Source organism: Carlito syrichta, unplaced genomic scaffold, assembly GCF_000164805.1.
Source record: "Carlito syrichta isolate Samal-C Ts95f unplaced genomic scaffold, Tarsius_syrichta-2.0.1 Scaffold309262, whole genome shotgun sequence".
NCBI lineage: Eukaryota > Metazoa > Chordata > Mammalia > Primates > Tarsiidae > Carlito > Carlito syrichta.
In genome coordinates, this window is record NW_007253358.1 from 466,722 (window position 1) to 481,501 (window position 14,780).

The 14,780-nt window shown below is 36.0% G+C and overlaps 1 protein-coding gene across 1 annotated transcript in view; it reads left to right on the forward strand.

Annotated features, from left to right (window-relative positions):
- LOC110596451 (serine-rich coiled-coil domain-containing protein 2-like) overlaps positions 1-14,780 on the forward strand; it is a gene marked incomplete at its 3' end in the record, with an annotated part of 100,834 nt that overhangs the window by 50,538 nt on the left and 35,516 nt on the right. The window lies entirely within an intron of this gene.

The window sequence follows — 14,780 nt, forward strand, 5'->3', positions numbered from 1 at the left end:
GCCACTGCACTCCAGTCTGGGCGACCGAGTGAGACTCCAACTCAAAAAAAAAAAAACAAACAAACAAAAAAAGAGTTCACTTGAACAAAGTTCTCACTGTGCACAAAATTTTGAATATTAGAGCTTTTGGCCTATTTTTTATTTGTTGTAATACTGAGCTCAAGGTTACATTATAGTTTAAACAGCTGTTTTATATACTTCATTTCACCCTTTATAACATCACTGTGGGATAGGAAGGACAGCAGTAGTGATGCCGTTTTAATGGTTAGAAAACAGACTGACATTTAATTGTATGTCTCAAGATCACCCGGTTGCATGTTAATGTAGAATACGTTTTAGATCCATGGCTTTTGAAGTATTTTAGCTTAATAATTCTGTACATTTTATTGCCTAATTTAGAAATTTTGAATAAAAATCTGAAGACTGTGAGGTCATAATGAAAAAATAATATCTTAGTGGTATCTTGTCTCCTGATTTTAATTCCTTATGTTCTGTTTCAAAAACTTTTTATTGAAGCATAATTTATATACAGAAAAGCATATAATTTATGTCTATTCTCAATTAATTTCACAAACGGAAAATAACTATGTAGCCAGCACCCAACAAGAAACAGACTGTTACCCGAGTAAAAGCCCTTTCTGATTACTATCCCATTTTTTCTAATGGTTACCGCCTGACTTCTGAAAACATATATGAGTTTGCCTGTATTTGAACTTTGAAATGAAATGAAACCATTTAGTATATACTCATTTTACATCTGGCTTTTTTTGCTCAACATTACATTTTTGAGTCATCAATTTTTTGCATTCATTCTCATTACTGTAGAGAATTCCATCATGTAAATATAGTAATTTATTTCATTTGTTCTACAATTGATAGACATTTGGACAGGTTTCCATTTTTTATTTATTTTTGTGAATAGCACTGCTACAATATTGTAGAATTTTTAAATAAACATTTGTATGCATTTTTGTTGTAGATATACCTATGAGTGGAATTACTGGGTCAGTCATAATGTATGTACATATGCAGCTTTTACAGAGACTACATAACAGTTTTCAAAGTAGTTATGTCTACCCACTTTTTTCTCTTTCATTTTTTAAAATTATGTTTTCTGCTTACTTGTATCATATTATCATATTCAGCATCTGTTTTGACTTTGCAGTAGGAAATGAAGACTCTAAGATGGTATAATAGAAAGCATGATGATACCTCTTTCTGACATTTCATTTGGGTTGCAAAATATTTGGTCTCTATTATTTATGTTATATTTACTTTAGGATTTGTTTGGGGGTTGAAAGTACAGGAATATGTAATCATGTTTTATAAATGTCAAATGTAATATACAAATGTTTGTTTCATCATTCTCTTTACTTCCAATGTTGCGAATAAAATCAATAATTTTTCCCCTCACATATTTTCTCTTTTTCTTCATTTGTGTAGGGTGTGTGTGTCAGAGAGAGAGAGAGAGAGAGAGAGAGAGAGAGAGAGAGAGAGAGAGAGTGTGTGTGTGTGTGTGTGTGTGTGTGTGTGTGTGTGTGTGTGTAATGGTAAGTGGATGGAATATTGAAAGCAGCAAGCAGCAGCAACCTGGGTGGGTTCACTGGGAGTCAAGGGGCTGCTGAATGATTGTCACTTGGCTGCAGAGAACCACAGAAATGCTAGGACACTCGTACTCCTCTATCTTTATACTTAATCTCTCCAGGATGAGTAAGTTTATGAAATGTTCACTAAAACAACATAAGGGTTCTGTTTAATTTATAATGTGAAACAGCTTTGTACTCACCAACCAGGTTAAGAAAGGAGACATTAATAAGCTCTCTATATGCTCCTTCCTGATTGCAGTGCTTTCCCTTTCCATAATTGATAATAGGCAAGCTTCTTTTTAATCTTTATATAAGTGAAATTGTACTGTATTTCCATATGACTTCTCCCATTCAACGTTTTTTTAAAGATTCATTCATACTTATGTTTATGTTTAGCTCTGCCTCCTAGAGAAATTTCATTTCTCTATTGGTGTTCCATTCTGTGACCAAACATAGTATCTTTGTCTATTTTACTCTTGATGTCCATTTTGTTTTCAGGGTTTTTTTTGTTTGTTTGTTTTTCCTCTGATGAATACTATTGCTATGAACATTTTCCTGATACAATTGTGTGAAAGTTTCTCTGGAGTATCTAATTAGATGTGGAATTTCTGAGTCATGAAACAAGGACGTTTTCTACTCTAGACATACCAAACTGTTTTCTGGCGTTGTTCAATTTTTGTGTTGTTGTTTTACTCCTTGAGTATTAGGTGTTGTTTTCCATTGTTCCACATGTATGCATACTTTGTGTTATTCAACTCCTTAATTTTAGTCATTGGATAGACTATGGTGGCATTCAATTGTGATTTTAATTTGCATTTCCCTCATGACTAATACAGCTGAACCTCTGTGTATGTTTCTGGAATGTTTGTTGATTGGTTGTATCCTTCATATGTGAGTTTGTATGTGTGTATGTGTGTGTGGGGGTGTCGAAGAGACAGAGATATAGAGGTTTTTGGGTTTTTTTTAAAGTATATTGTAGATGAAAGTTCTCTGTTGGTTATATGTGTTTCAAATATTTTCTTCTGTTCTGTGGACTGCATTTTCACTCTCTGGTATTCTTTGATGAACAACGGTTCTTAGTTCTAATGTAATTGAATTTACCAGGTTTTTTTCTTAGTTGTTTGTGATTTCAGAAATCTTTGTTGGGCTGGGCGTGATGGCTCACGCCTATAATCCCATCACTTTGGGAGGCCAAAGTGAGATGATTGCCTGAACCCGTGGGTTCGAGACCAGCCTGAGCAACTTGGCGAGACGTTATCTCTACAATAAAACAAAAAAAATTAGCTGGGTGTGGTGACGTGTGCCTGTAGTTCCAGCTACTTGGAAGGCTGAAGTGAAAGAATCACCTGGGCCCAGCATGTTGAGGCTGCCGTGGCCATGTGTGTTCCACTGCACCCCAGCCTGGGTGACAGTGAGGCTCTGTCTCAAAAAAAAAAGAGGTTTTTAAAAAAGAATCCCTGAATCATAAAATTTTAGAGTTTTGACCTTCACAATTAAATCTCAAATACCTTGGAAGTGATTCTGATATATACATATATAAATTATGAGGTAGAGATCTACTTTCATTTATTTCCATCTGGATAAGAAGTGGGTTTAGGACCAAAATATTGAGTCCATTCTTTCTCCTCAGATATGCAGTACCTGTTCTTTAAAAAACCAGATGTCCATTATATGTCCACTATCCCAGCATCAAATTATACATTCTAACTATTTCTTAATATTATATTATCATGATTCCCTATCTTACTCTTCTTCAAAAGTATTTTTACTATTCTTAGTTCTTTGCCTTTCCATAAAATGTTGGAATCATTTTGTTGAGTTCTATGAAAAACACTTGGAATTTTGACGGTAATAGCATTAAACCAATAGATCAATTTTATTTTATTTAAAACATTTTTTAAAAAAATTTTTTGAGTTGGAGTCTCACTCTGTCGCCCAGACTGGAGTGCAGTGGCCACTCCCGGCCACCGCAGCCTCAACCTGCTGGGCTCTGGCAATCCTTCCGCCTCATCCTTCCAAGTAAGTAGCTGGAGCTATAGGCGTGCGCTACCAAGCCCGGCTAATTTTTTGATTTATTGTAGAGATGAGGTCTCGCTGCCCAGTCGGGTCTCAAACCCACGGGCTCAGGCAATCCACTCACCTCAGCCTCCCAAAGGCGTGGGATTACAGACTGAGCCACTGAGCCCGGCTCCAATAGATCAATTTTAGAGAGAATTTGACATCTGACAATATTTAGACTTCACAGCTAAAAATGTTATAGGTCCATTGATTTAGTTTTTAAAATTCCTTTTACAGCCAGGCACAGTGGCTCACGCCTATAATCCCAGCACTTTGGGAGACCAAGGTGAGAGAGGATTGCCTGAGCCCACGGGTTTGAGACCAGACTATATATATGTATGTATATACACACACATATACTTTTTTTTTTTTGAGATGGAATCTTATTCTGTTGCCCAGGCCTGGAGTGCAGTTGCATGCTTATGACCGCTGCAACCTCTACCTGCTTGGCTCAGGTGATCCTTCTACCTCAACCTTCTAAGTAGCTGGCACTACGAGCACATGCTTCAACACCCAGCTAATTTTTTTATTTATTGTGGAGGTGAGGTCTCAGTAAGTTGCCCAGGCTGGTCTCGAGCCTGTAGGCAGTCCTCTCACCTTGACCTCCCAAAATGTTGGGATTATAGGTGTGAGGCCACTGTGCCCAGCACAAGGAATATCTTTTAGTGACAAAGTAAACCTACAGGAAGGGATATCCAGATTCAGATATAAATCAAACATAGATTCAATTTTAAAAAGTTAGTTTAAACAATAGACGTTTGTGAACACTATTTAATTAGAATATTATAAAAGATTTATCCATATGTAATAGCATTCTAGTCTGTTTGAATGCCAAGTAAATTTGTTTTTGATTTTAAAATGTCTTTGCCTTGGCCATCTGTTAGGAGCCTCATCTTTGAAGCACTTATTGAAAATCAGGCTTTATAAATTTGTTTTCTTTTAATCCTCTCAAATGTCACTTAAATCATTAGATTTTAAATCCCACAGGTGAGTTACCATATTACTCAGAAATTGTTCTCAGTGCACATCCTAGACTGATCATGATTGTTTATCATATGTCTTTTATTTTTTTTAAAGCCTTTCGAAAAGAAAAAGGAGGAAGACCTCTCTTCTTCCTCTGCCCTCTTTCCTGGGGCACCTTATGTGATTGTGTGGTATATTTGAACACAAGGCAGCTTTGTTGACATCACTGATGATGCTTGTCAGCAGGTATTGGCCAATGCTGCCAGACTTTTTTATTAGTCATTTTAAGTATCCATGTCTATTGCAGCTGCTCTGGAAATCATAGGAAGACCCCAGTTTTTGCAAACTCATGGAAGAATCACTTGGGTAAGATGGTCTGTTCCAGAATTAATATGTAAAAGAGTTATAATATTAGAACAAAAATTTACCTTTATGCTATGTCAAAAATAAAAAAAAAAGAAAGTTGATTTGCTGACAGTAGTCTTCTAATGCTTTTCAAATAGAGGAGGATTTACCCATCTTTAGTAGAACGCTAATGGATTCATTAGCATTCTAACTGGAACCCATAGAAACTGCTAGAGCATTTTACTCAGTAAAGCAGCCCAGGATTGCTTGTTTTTTTTTCAGTTGGTGTGGGTTTTTTTGGTATTATTTTTGCTCCTATACATTTATTACTTATGTTTATGAAAACACTTAGAACAGTACCCAGCACTGGTCAATTGGTGTTAGCTCCTTATTATGTGTAATGCAAAGCATGAAATTTGCTTCTGTTAATTTTTTTAAAAGATTATTTTTTGTCTTTTTAATGTCTCCTACCCCTTCCCCCTCCCTTCAAATGCTTAAAGAGGCATTTCTCAGAATGTTTTCTAATTTTATCCTGGATACTCTCCTCTTAGGTCAAGGATTAATAGAGAGCACTGCCATTGGTTAGTGTCAGAGTTATTGGGGACAGGGTGTAGAGGAGGGGGTTTTATTATTTGATTCAGTTGGAGATTATATTTATGATGTTTAAAGCTCTTGTACTTTGATGGAAATAATAGATTTTTTAAAATCTCCTAAATCTAATCTGTTTAATGAAAAAGGGTGGATTTTTTTTTTTTTTTTGGTCTATGAGGCATAGCAATACACTGAAACATTAATAACTTCTAGTTGTCTTGGGTTATCCTATAAATTTATTTTATTTAGATTCTTTTTTTCAATTTTCAATAGCACTGGTTTGATATATGATGCTTTTCATTTTTAAAGTGATAATGAAAACAGTATTTGTATGGTATAATTTTTTGGAACGTGTTGATATTTTCTTTGTGGCCTAGAGCAGAATTTGGAAGACTTTTCCTTAGAGGGCTGCATAGTAAATATTTTAGCCTTTTTTGGGCAAGACATAAAATTGAGTCTATTACGTAGATAAAATATTTCAAATGCAATTGTTTAAAAGCGTGACAACCATTCTTTACTGGTAGACTGTAAAAGAGGCAACTGACTGTGTTTGTCCTGTGGCCCAGAGTTTGTTAATCCATGGCCAACATCATGATCAATTTTTATGAAAGTTCAATGTTTGTTTGAATAGAATATATATTTTCTATATTTTAGGTAGCAGTATATCTATCATATCAGGCTTATTAATTGTAATATTTATATCTTATTTATCCTTACTGAATTTTTGACTTTAATATGTGAGTTTCTGAGAGTAATGTTAACCTCTGGCATAATTTCAGATTTTTCTATTTCTCCTTTTAATGCTGTGAATTTTTAGTATTTTCAGGCTATTTTATTAAATATATAAATGTTTATGACTGGTACTCTTCTTGGTGAATTATTCCTCTGATCACTAATAAAATCTTGAATTTTGTTATTAATTTTCCTTTTTAATTCTACTCTGTCTTTCCTGGTACAATAATGTTATATTGGTTGTTGAGATTTATCTGGTATTTCCTTCTCTCCTTTTGTTTGCTTTTAATAGATGTCTTATATTAGTTTTATGGAGCTTCCATAGCAAATACCGCAAGCTTGGTGGCTTATAACAAAATAAATTCGTTATCTCATAGATCTGGAGGCTAGACATCCAAAATCAAGGTTGTGTCATTATGGCAGGCTCTAGGAGGGAAACACATTGCTTTTAGCTTCTGGTGGGTGCCAGCAATCCTTGACTTTCCATGTAGATGCATCATTCTAATCTCTACTTCCATCTTCTTATGACTTTCCTTATGTGTCTATGTGTCTAAATTTCTCTCTTCTTATGAGGACATCAGTTATATTAAATTTAGGGCAACCCTAATCCAGTGTGACCTCAACTTGGTTATATTTGTAAAGACCCTATTTTCAAGTAAGGTAGTATTCTGGGTGGGCATGAATTTCTAGGGGGACATTATGCAACTTTGTACAATTTTGGTGAGGTATAATTTATACACAGTAACATTTACTCTTTTTGATGTACAGTTTTACAAAAAGAAAAAAAGCTATAGCTTCAACAAACAATTTTGCAGCTATTACAGTCATGTCCCAGATTTCTTTTTTTTTTTCTAGTCAGTTCCTACACCCACTACTAGCTCCTAGCAACTACTGATATATTTTATTTCTCTAGTTTTGCCTTTTCAATGCTGTCATGTAAATGGAATCGTATATTATATAGCCTTGGAGTCTCACTTTTTTTACTTAATGCAATTTAAAATGCATTCATGCTGTTCTGTGTATCAGTCATTTGTTTCTATATACTGCAAAGTGGTATTCTATTTTATGTGTCTACCACAGTTTGTTTATTCATTTACCAGTTGAAGGATATTTGTGTTGCTTTGCAATTTTTGGCAATTACAAATAAAGCCACTATAAACATTCATGCACAGATTTTCATGGGAGGTGAGGATATGTATTCATTTTTCTTGGGTAAATACCTAGGAGTAGGATTGCTGAGTTGTATGGTAATGATAAATTTAACTTTAAAAAAAACTACCAAACTGTTTTCCATAGTGGCTATACCATTTTGTATTCCCACTAGCAATGTAAGAATATTGCTGTAGTTCTGCATCCTTGTCAGCATTTAGTATTACCAGTATATTTTTAGAGCCACTCAATAGGAGTTTAGTGGTATCTCATTTGTGGACTTAATTTGTATTTTCATAATGATTAATGGTGTGAGCATCTTTTCATATGACTATTTTTCATTTGTATATCTTTGCTGATGAAATGGCTGTTCTTTTTAACAAAAATGCCTGTTTCTTGTTATTGATTTTTTTCCCCTGTATATTTAACATACTCTTGTTATTGATTTTTGAGAGTGCTTTATATATTTTAGATAAAAATTTTTTAGCAGGTATGTAAGTGATGAAACATTAATATTTTTAAAAATGAGACTAGCTTTTTGGACAACTGTGTACAATTATGAGTTTCAAGAGTCAATTAAAAATCCCTAGACATTCATATTATCATTATTTTTGTTGTGACTATGTTTTAAAATTAGCTGATACTTTTTAATTGTTTTCTATGAGTTAGACATTATGCTTCTACATTATTGCAAATACTTTTTCCTAGTCTATGGCTTCTCTTCTCGTTCTATTAAATGTTTTATTTTGTTTCTGGTTCTTTTTAGCAGAAGTTCTGCTCTTGAAGTAAAAATTTTTTTCTATAATATTTTTGATTTTTTGTTATCATATCAGAATCTTTGCCCAACCCAAGATCACACATACTTTTTATGTTTATTTGGAGAAGTTTTATAGTTTTACATTTAAAATTTAGGTCTATAACCTGTTTTGAGCATTTCTTTATATCTAATTTATGGGTTAAATTCATTTTATTGCCTGTGGATATTCAATTGTTCTAGCATTTGTTGAAAATGGTGCTTTCTCTATTGACTTTCCTTTGTAGTTTTGTCCAAAATACCTTTGACCCATAAATGTGTGGGACTGTTTCTGGATTCTTTCTATTACTTTGATCTGTATTTGTCCTTTTGACAGTACCATACTCTCTTGATTACTAGAACTTTATAGTAAGTCTTAAAATGAAAATAGTGTAACTTCTCTACCTTTGTTTTTCTTTTCAAAATTATTGACTATTAGTTCTTTTTCTTTTCCATATACACTTTAGAAGCAACTTTTCTATTTCTACTAAAAAGAAATCCTCCTGGGATTTTGATTAGGAGAGTACTGAATCTATAGTTGAATATTGAGTCTTTCAATTCATTGATAAAGTATTTTTTGTTTGCTTAGTTCTCTGTTTTCTTTTATCAACATATACTTTTTATTTTTAATATGCAGAGTTAGTCTATTTCTTAGATTTGTACATACGTTTTTTTGTTATTTTGTAATTTGATTTTGTCTTTTTTTCTTGCTTTTTGGATTTTGTTTAATTATAAATGATAGGGTTTTAAAAAATTCAACTTTTTATTGTTTGCCATAAAGATAGCTGACTTTTGTATATTGACCTTATATCCTATGACTTTCTCAATTCATGTATTAGTTGTAGTAGGCTTATGTAAATACTTTGGGAATTTTTTATACCAAGAATTATATTACCCAAATAGAGGTGGTTTTGTTTTTTGTTTCCTATTTGTCTTCCTTTTATTTCTTTTTCTTGCCTTATTGCACTGGCTAGAAACTTCAGTGTGATATTGAATTTGCATTCCTGGTATGTATTTTGACTTGTACCTTGTTTTTGCTCTTGGGAATTTTGCTAGCTATTTGGCACTTGACAAAAAACCTGTTTTTGGTTGCATTGATTCTCATTGATTGTGTGTGTGTGTGTGTGTGTGTGTGTGTGTGTGTTTTCAGTTTTGTGCCTTGTTCTAGTCTTGGAGTAAAACTAACTCTTTTAGCTTTAAATATAAATACAATAGCTTTAAATTTAAATATAATTTTAGCTTTAATAAAATCATATAATACATGATGTTAGTGCTAGTTTTCTGAGCTTCTTATTGTAAGTGGGTTTTGAAATGTATCTGTCATCTATTGAGATGATTGTTTGACTGTTTTTTTAAAATTTTTTTGAGTTGGAGTCTCACTTTGTCGCCTAGACTGGAGTGCAGTGGCCGCTCCCGGCCACCACAGCCTCGACCTGCTGGGCTCCGGCGATCCTTCCGCCTCAGCCTTCCGAGTAGCCGGAATTACAGGCATACGCTACCACGCCCGGCTGATTTTTTGATTTATTGTAGAGATGAGGTCTCGCCGCCCAGTCAGGTCTCGAACCCGTGGGCTCAGGCAGTCCACTCACCTCAGCCTCCCAAAGGCGTGGGATTACAGGCTGAGCCACTGAGCCCGGCTTAAACTGTTTATTTTATTTTATTTTATTTTTTGAGTTGGAGTCTCACTCCTTCACCCAGACTGGAGTGCAGTGGCACGCTCCTGGCCACCGCAGCCTCGACCTGCTGGACTCTGGCGATCCTTCTGCCTCAGCCTTCCAAGTAGCTGGAACTATGGGCGCGTGCTACCACACCCAGCTAATTTTTTTTTTTTTTTTAATTGTAGAGATGAGGTCTCACCAAGTTGCCCGGTGCGGGTCTCGAACCCACGGGCTCAGGCAGTCTTCTCACCTCAGCCTCCCAAAGCACTGGGATTGCAGGCTGAGCCACTGAGCCCGGCCTAGACTGTTTATTTTTTGATGTAGCGAATTACATTGCTTTTAGCTATTGAACCAGCTTTGCATTTCTGGAATCCACCCCTACTTGCTCGTGATGTCTTTTTCTTTTTATAATATTGTTGAATTAGATTCAGAGATTTTTCAAAGGACTTTTATATCCTTATACATTATAGATATTGATCTGTGGTGTTATGCTGTCTTTGTTTTAGTATCAGGGAAATACTGGCCTTATAAATTAGTTAGATTAATTTTCTAAATTAATTTGATTTTTTTTTTTTTTTTTGAGTTGGAGTCTCACTCTGTCGCCTAGACTGGAGTGCAGTGCCCACTCCCGGCCACCGCAGCCTCAACCTGCTGGGCTCTGGCGATCCTTCCGCCTCAGCCTTCTAAGTAGCCGGAATTATAGGGCATGCGCTACCACGCCCGGCTGATTTTTTGATTTATTGTAGAGATGAGGTCTTGCCAAGTTGTCCAGGCGGGTCTCGAACCCGCAGGCTCAGGCAATCTACTCACCTCAGCCTCCCAAAGGTGCAGGATTACAGGTCTAATTTGATTTTTTAAAAGATTGTATAGAATTGATATCACCCTCTGTAGTTTGAAAGATTTTGCCAGTAAATGTGTGTGTGTATGTATATATATACACACATTTTCTTTAATAGTCATAGATCTACACAGGCTATCTGTTTTGTATTTCGTGAGTTTCAAGAATTTGTGGCTTTTGAGGCATCTCATATAAGTTGTCAAATTTGTGTGCATAGCATCATTCATATTATTGTTGCCTTATTTACTCATAGTATCTGAGATGTCTGTAATGATATTGCTGTTTGCATTCCTGATATGTGTTTTGACTTGTACCTTGTATCTTTTTCGCTATTGGAAATTTTGCTAGATATTTGGCACTTGACAAAGAACCTGTTTTTGGTTGCATTGATTCTCATTAGTGTGTGTGTGTGTGTGTTTATTTTCAGTTTTGTTTAATTTCTGCTCTTTATTATTTTCTTCTTTCCACTTGTTCCGTTTATTTTGCTCCAGTGACTGATTTGACAACTTTGTTTTAATATAAGCATTTCATACCAAGTTCTTTGTCTACCCTCTGCTTTAGTTACATTCCACAAATTCTAGTATTTTTCTTTAAATCGAAATATTCAAATTTTGGTATTTTTCTTTAATTCAAAATATTGAGACTTTCTTTTTTGACCCAGGAATGATTTAGAAATTGGTTGTTTACATTTCAGATATAAGGAGATTATCCTTCAGTATTGATTTCTAGTTAAATTTCCTTATGTTCAGAGAGCATACTTTGATGTTTTCTATTTATTTAATTTTTGTGGTTTGTTTGTTTATGAGTTGGGTTTTATCCCGTTGCCCAGGCTGGAGGACAGTGGCATGATCACAGCTCTCTGGCAGCCTCGACTTTTTGAGCTCAGGTGATCATTTCTGCCTCAGCGTCCTCAGTACCTGAAACCACAGGTGTGCACCACCACACCTGGCTGATTTTTTTGTAGAGATGAGGTCTCGCTATGTTACCTAAGCCCGTCTCGAACTTCTGAGCTCAAGCAGTCCTTTTACCTTGGCCTCCTAAAGTGCTGGGATTGTAGGTGTGAGCCTTCAATATTTTTTAAAAATTGGGCTTCTTACCTCAGTATGTTTGTGTCGTTCACCAAATTTGGAGTGTGTGTGTGTTCATCCATTATTTCTTCCAATATGTTTTTTGCCTCACACTCATCCTTTTGTGACCTCAATGACGTGAATGTTAGTTCTTGTGTTATTATCTCCATAGGTTCCTGAGCAGATTCTGTCTATTTTTTTTAAGCCAATTTTTTTTTCATTGGTTAGACTGGTTAATTTCTGTTGATCTACCTTGAAGTTTACTGTGTCATCTGGAGTGCTGGCATTTAGGCCATCTAGTACATTTTAAATTCTTGGTTATTGAATCTTTTCAGCTTTTAAATGTCTGTTTTTTTCTACGTCATATATTCTGTTGCTGAGACTTTCTATTTTCTTTCAAGAGTTCATCCTTTTTGGAAAATTTTTGCAACAGCTTTATTAAAATCTCTTCTAGTTATAACTTCTCTGTCATTTTGGCACTAGTATATGTTGGTTGTCTTTTTCTGTGTGAGTTGACATTTTTGCCTTAGTTTTATTTTTTTTGTTGAGTTGGAGTCTCCCTCTGTTGCCCAGACTGGAGTGCAGTGGCCACTCCCGGCCACCGCAGCCTCGACCTGCTGGGCTCCGGTGATCCTTCCGCCTCAGCCTTCCAAGTAGCCAGAATTACAGGCATGCGCTATCACGCCCGGCTGATTTTTTGATTTATTGTAGAGATGAGGTCTCGCTGCCCAGGTGGGTCTCGAACCCTCCGGCTCAGGCAATCTACTCACCTCAGCCTCCCAAAGGCGCGGGATTACAGGCTGAGCCACCGAGCCCGGCTGCCTTAGTTTTTATACTGAGTAACTTTTGAGTTTGTCTTAGATATATGAACATTGTGTTATAAGATTCATGGTCTTTAAATTCTATGGAAAATATTGATTTTTTTTTTTTTTTAAGCAGGCAAACAGTCTATTTGAATTCAGGCTACAAGTTCTGATAGCTGCCTTTCAATGTCAGTTCTGTTTTCCAAAGTCTTTGGCATGCTCTCCCAATCTCTTCTGAGTGTACACCTTCCAAAGGCTGGGCAGGGTTCTTTGTTTATTTTTCAAGGTCTCTGGTATGCTATTTGGCATCAGATCCAAGCAAGGTCTGCTAGGGATTAACCCAGGAATCCATATAGCTTTATGGAGTTTTACTGAGTTCCCTGGTATTTTCTGTTTGAACTCCCATTTTTTTCCTTTACCCTGAAAGCTGTTGTTTTTTTTCCTGTTCTGGTGCACATTTCCCACAACTGAATTTACATCTAATACAAAACAGTATGTGCTTGTGTTATTTCTGATTCCTTGGAGTTCCTACTTTGTAGTTGGCAGGAAGATATTTGGAAATAAGTAAAATTTTACAGTTCCTCTTTTATCACATATACTTGTATGTAGGACTGGCCATGTTTTTATGTGTCAAGGCATTAATAGCAAAGATTAAGTTATTACTGAGATGAATCTTGTCCTTCCCTCCCTCCCTCCTTCACCTCCCCCTTCTCCCTTTCCATGGTGTTCTGAGAACATTGCTGTTCTTTAGGATATTGCCTTCCCTCTTAGGCCAAAGTTTTGTATTTTTTTTGACTCACAGTTTCACTTTGTTGCCCAGACTGGAGTTCTGTGGCATGCTCATGGCCTCTGCAGCCTGGACCTGCTGTGCTCAGGCAGTCATTTCGCCTCAGCCTTCCATGTCGCTGGAACCACAGGCACGTACCACCACACCCAGCTAATTTTTTTGATTTATTGTAGAGATGAGATCTCACCAAGTTGCTTAGGTTGGTTTCAAACCCTTGGGCTTAGGCAGTCCTCTTGCCTCGGCCTCCCAAAGTTCTGGGATTACAGGTGTGAACCACCGCGCCTGGCGGCCAAAGTCTTTATGTTAATATGATATCACCAGTAAAAATGTGGGAAAACTGGAAATTTGACTTACATGTAGTCTTCAATGTCAGCATTACCTGTTAAAACTTTTCTAAATAAACATTTCTGGACCCTACTCCTAGAGATTCTGAATCAGTTGATATGCAGTGCAATAAAGAAGAAAATAACCTAAATGCTCATCTGTACTATAATAGCACTCCTATTTCAATGGAGGACATTATCTGTGATCTGGGAGATTCAATACGTATGTGTCTGAGGAAGATGGTAATGTTAGAGCTCCTTGAAGATTGCTGACTCAGTAGGTGTCTTCAGGTATCTAGGTACCATTAGAACAAACAAGGTGTTTGAACCACAAGTGTGCTGCCTTGGTAAGGGACTCAGTCCCTCACCATCATCCAGTTATATTCTTCACTGGCTCATCTTTCTTGAGGCTGTCTGTCTGAATATTGAGCATGTGATTTCTTTTTCCTAAAGCAGTTCAGCAAGGGGTGGAACTTAATAGTATTATTTTCTTTTTCTTGTTTAAGGACAAAATCTTTACTTATTTCAACATTTTCTGAGGCATAACATATCAATAAGGCGCTTAAGGTATACCAATCTTAAGTGTACAGCCTGAATTACATATATATATATATATGTTTCTGTAACCACCGTAGTTAAGACATAGAACATTTCCAGCTTCCTAGTAGGTTCCTTAATGTTCCTTAACAGTCAGTTACCCTCTTCCCTTGAGCCTACTAGTATTCTGATTTCTAACACCATAGATTTGTTTCACCTGTTCTCGGACTTCATATAAATGGAGTCATGCAATATGTATTATCATGTATATAGTATTTTTAATTAAATGATTTTTGTGGTCAAGTCTTGTTGAGTTTTTATTCTTATTGTTTCTAACTTCTTCTCAAAGCACATTTAAACCAAAGTAGATTCTGTTGATTTTTAGTTTTCATTTTTTTAGGTGAGATAATCTTAAAATTCTTTTTTTTTTTTGAGTTGGAGTCTCACTCTATTGCCAAGACTGGAGTGCAGCGGCATGCTTCCAGCCACCGCAGCCTCGACCTGCTGGGCTCCGGCGATCCTTCCACCTCAACCTTCCAAGTAGCCGGAA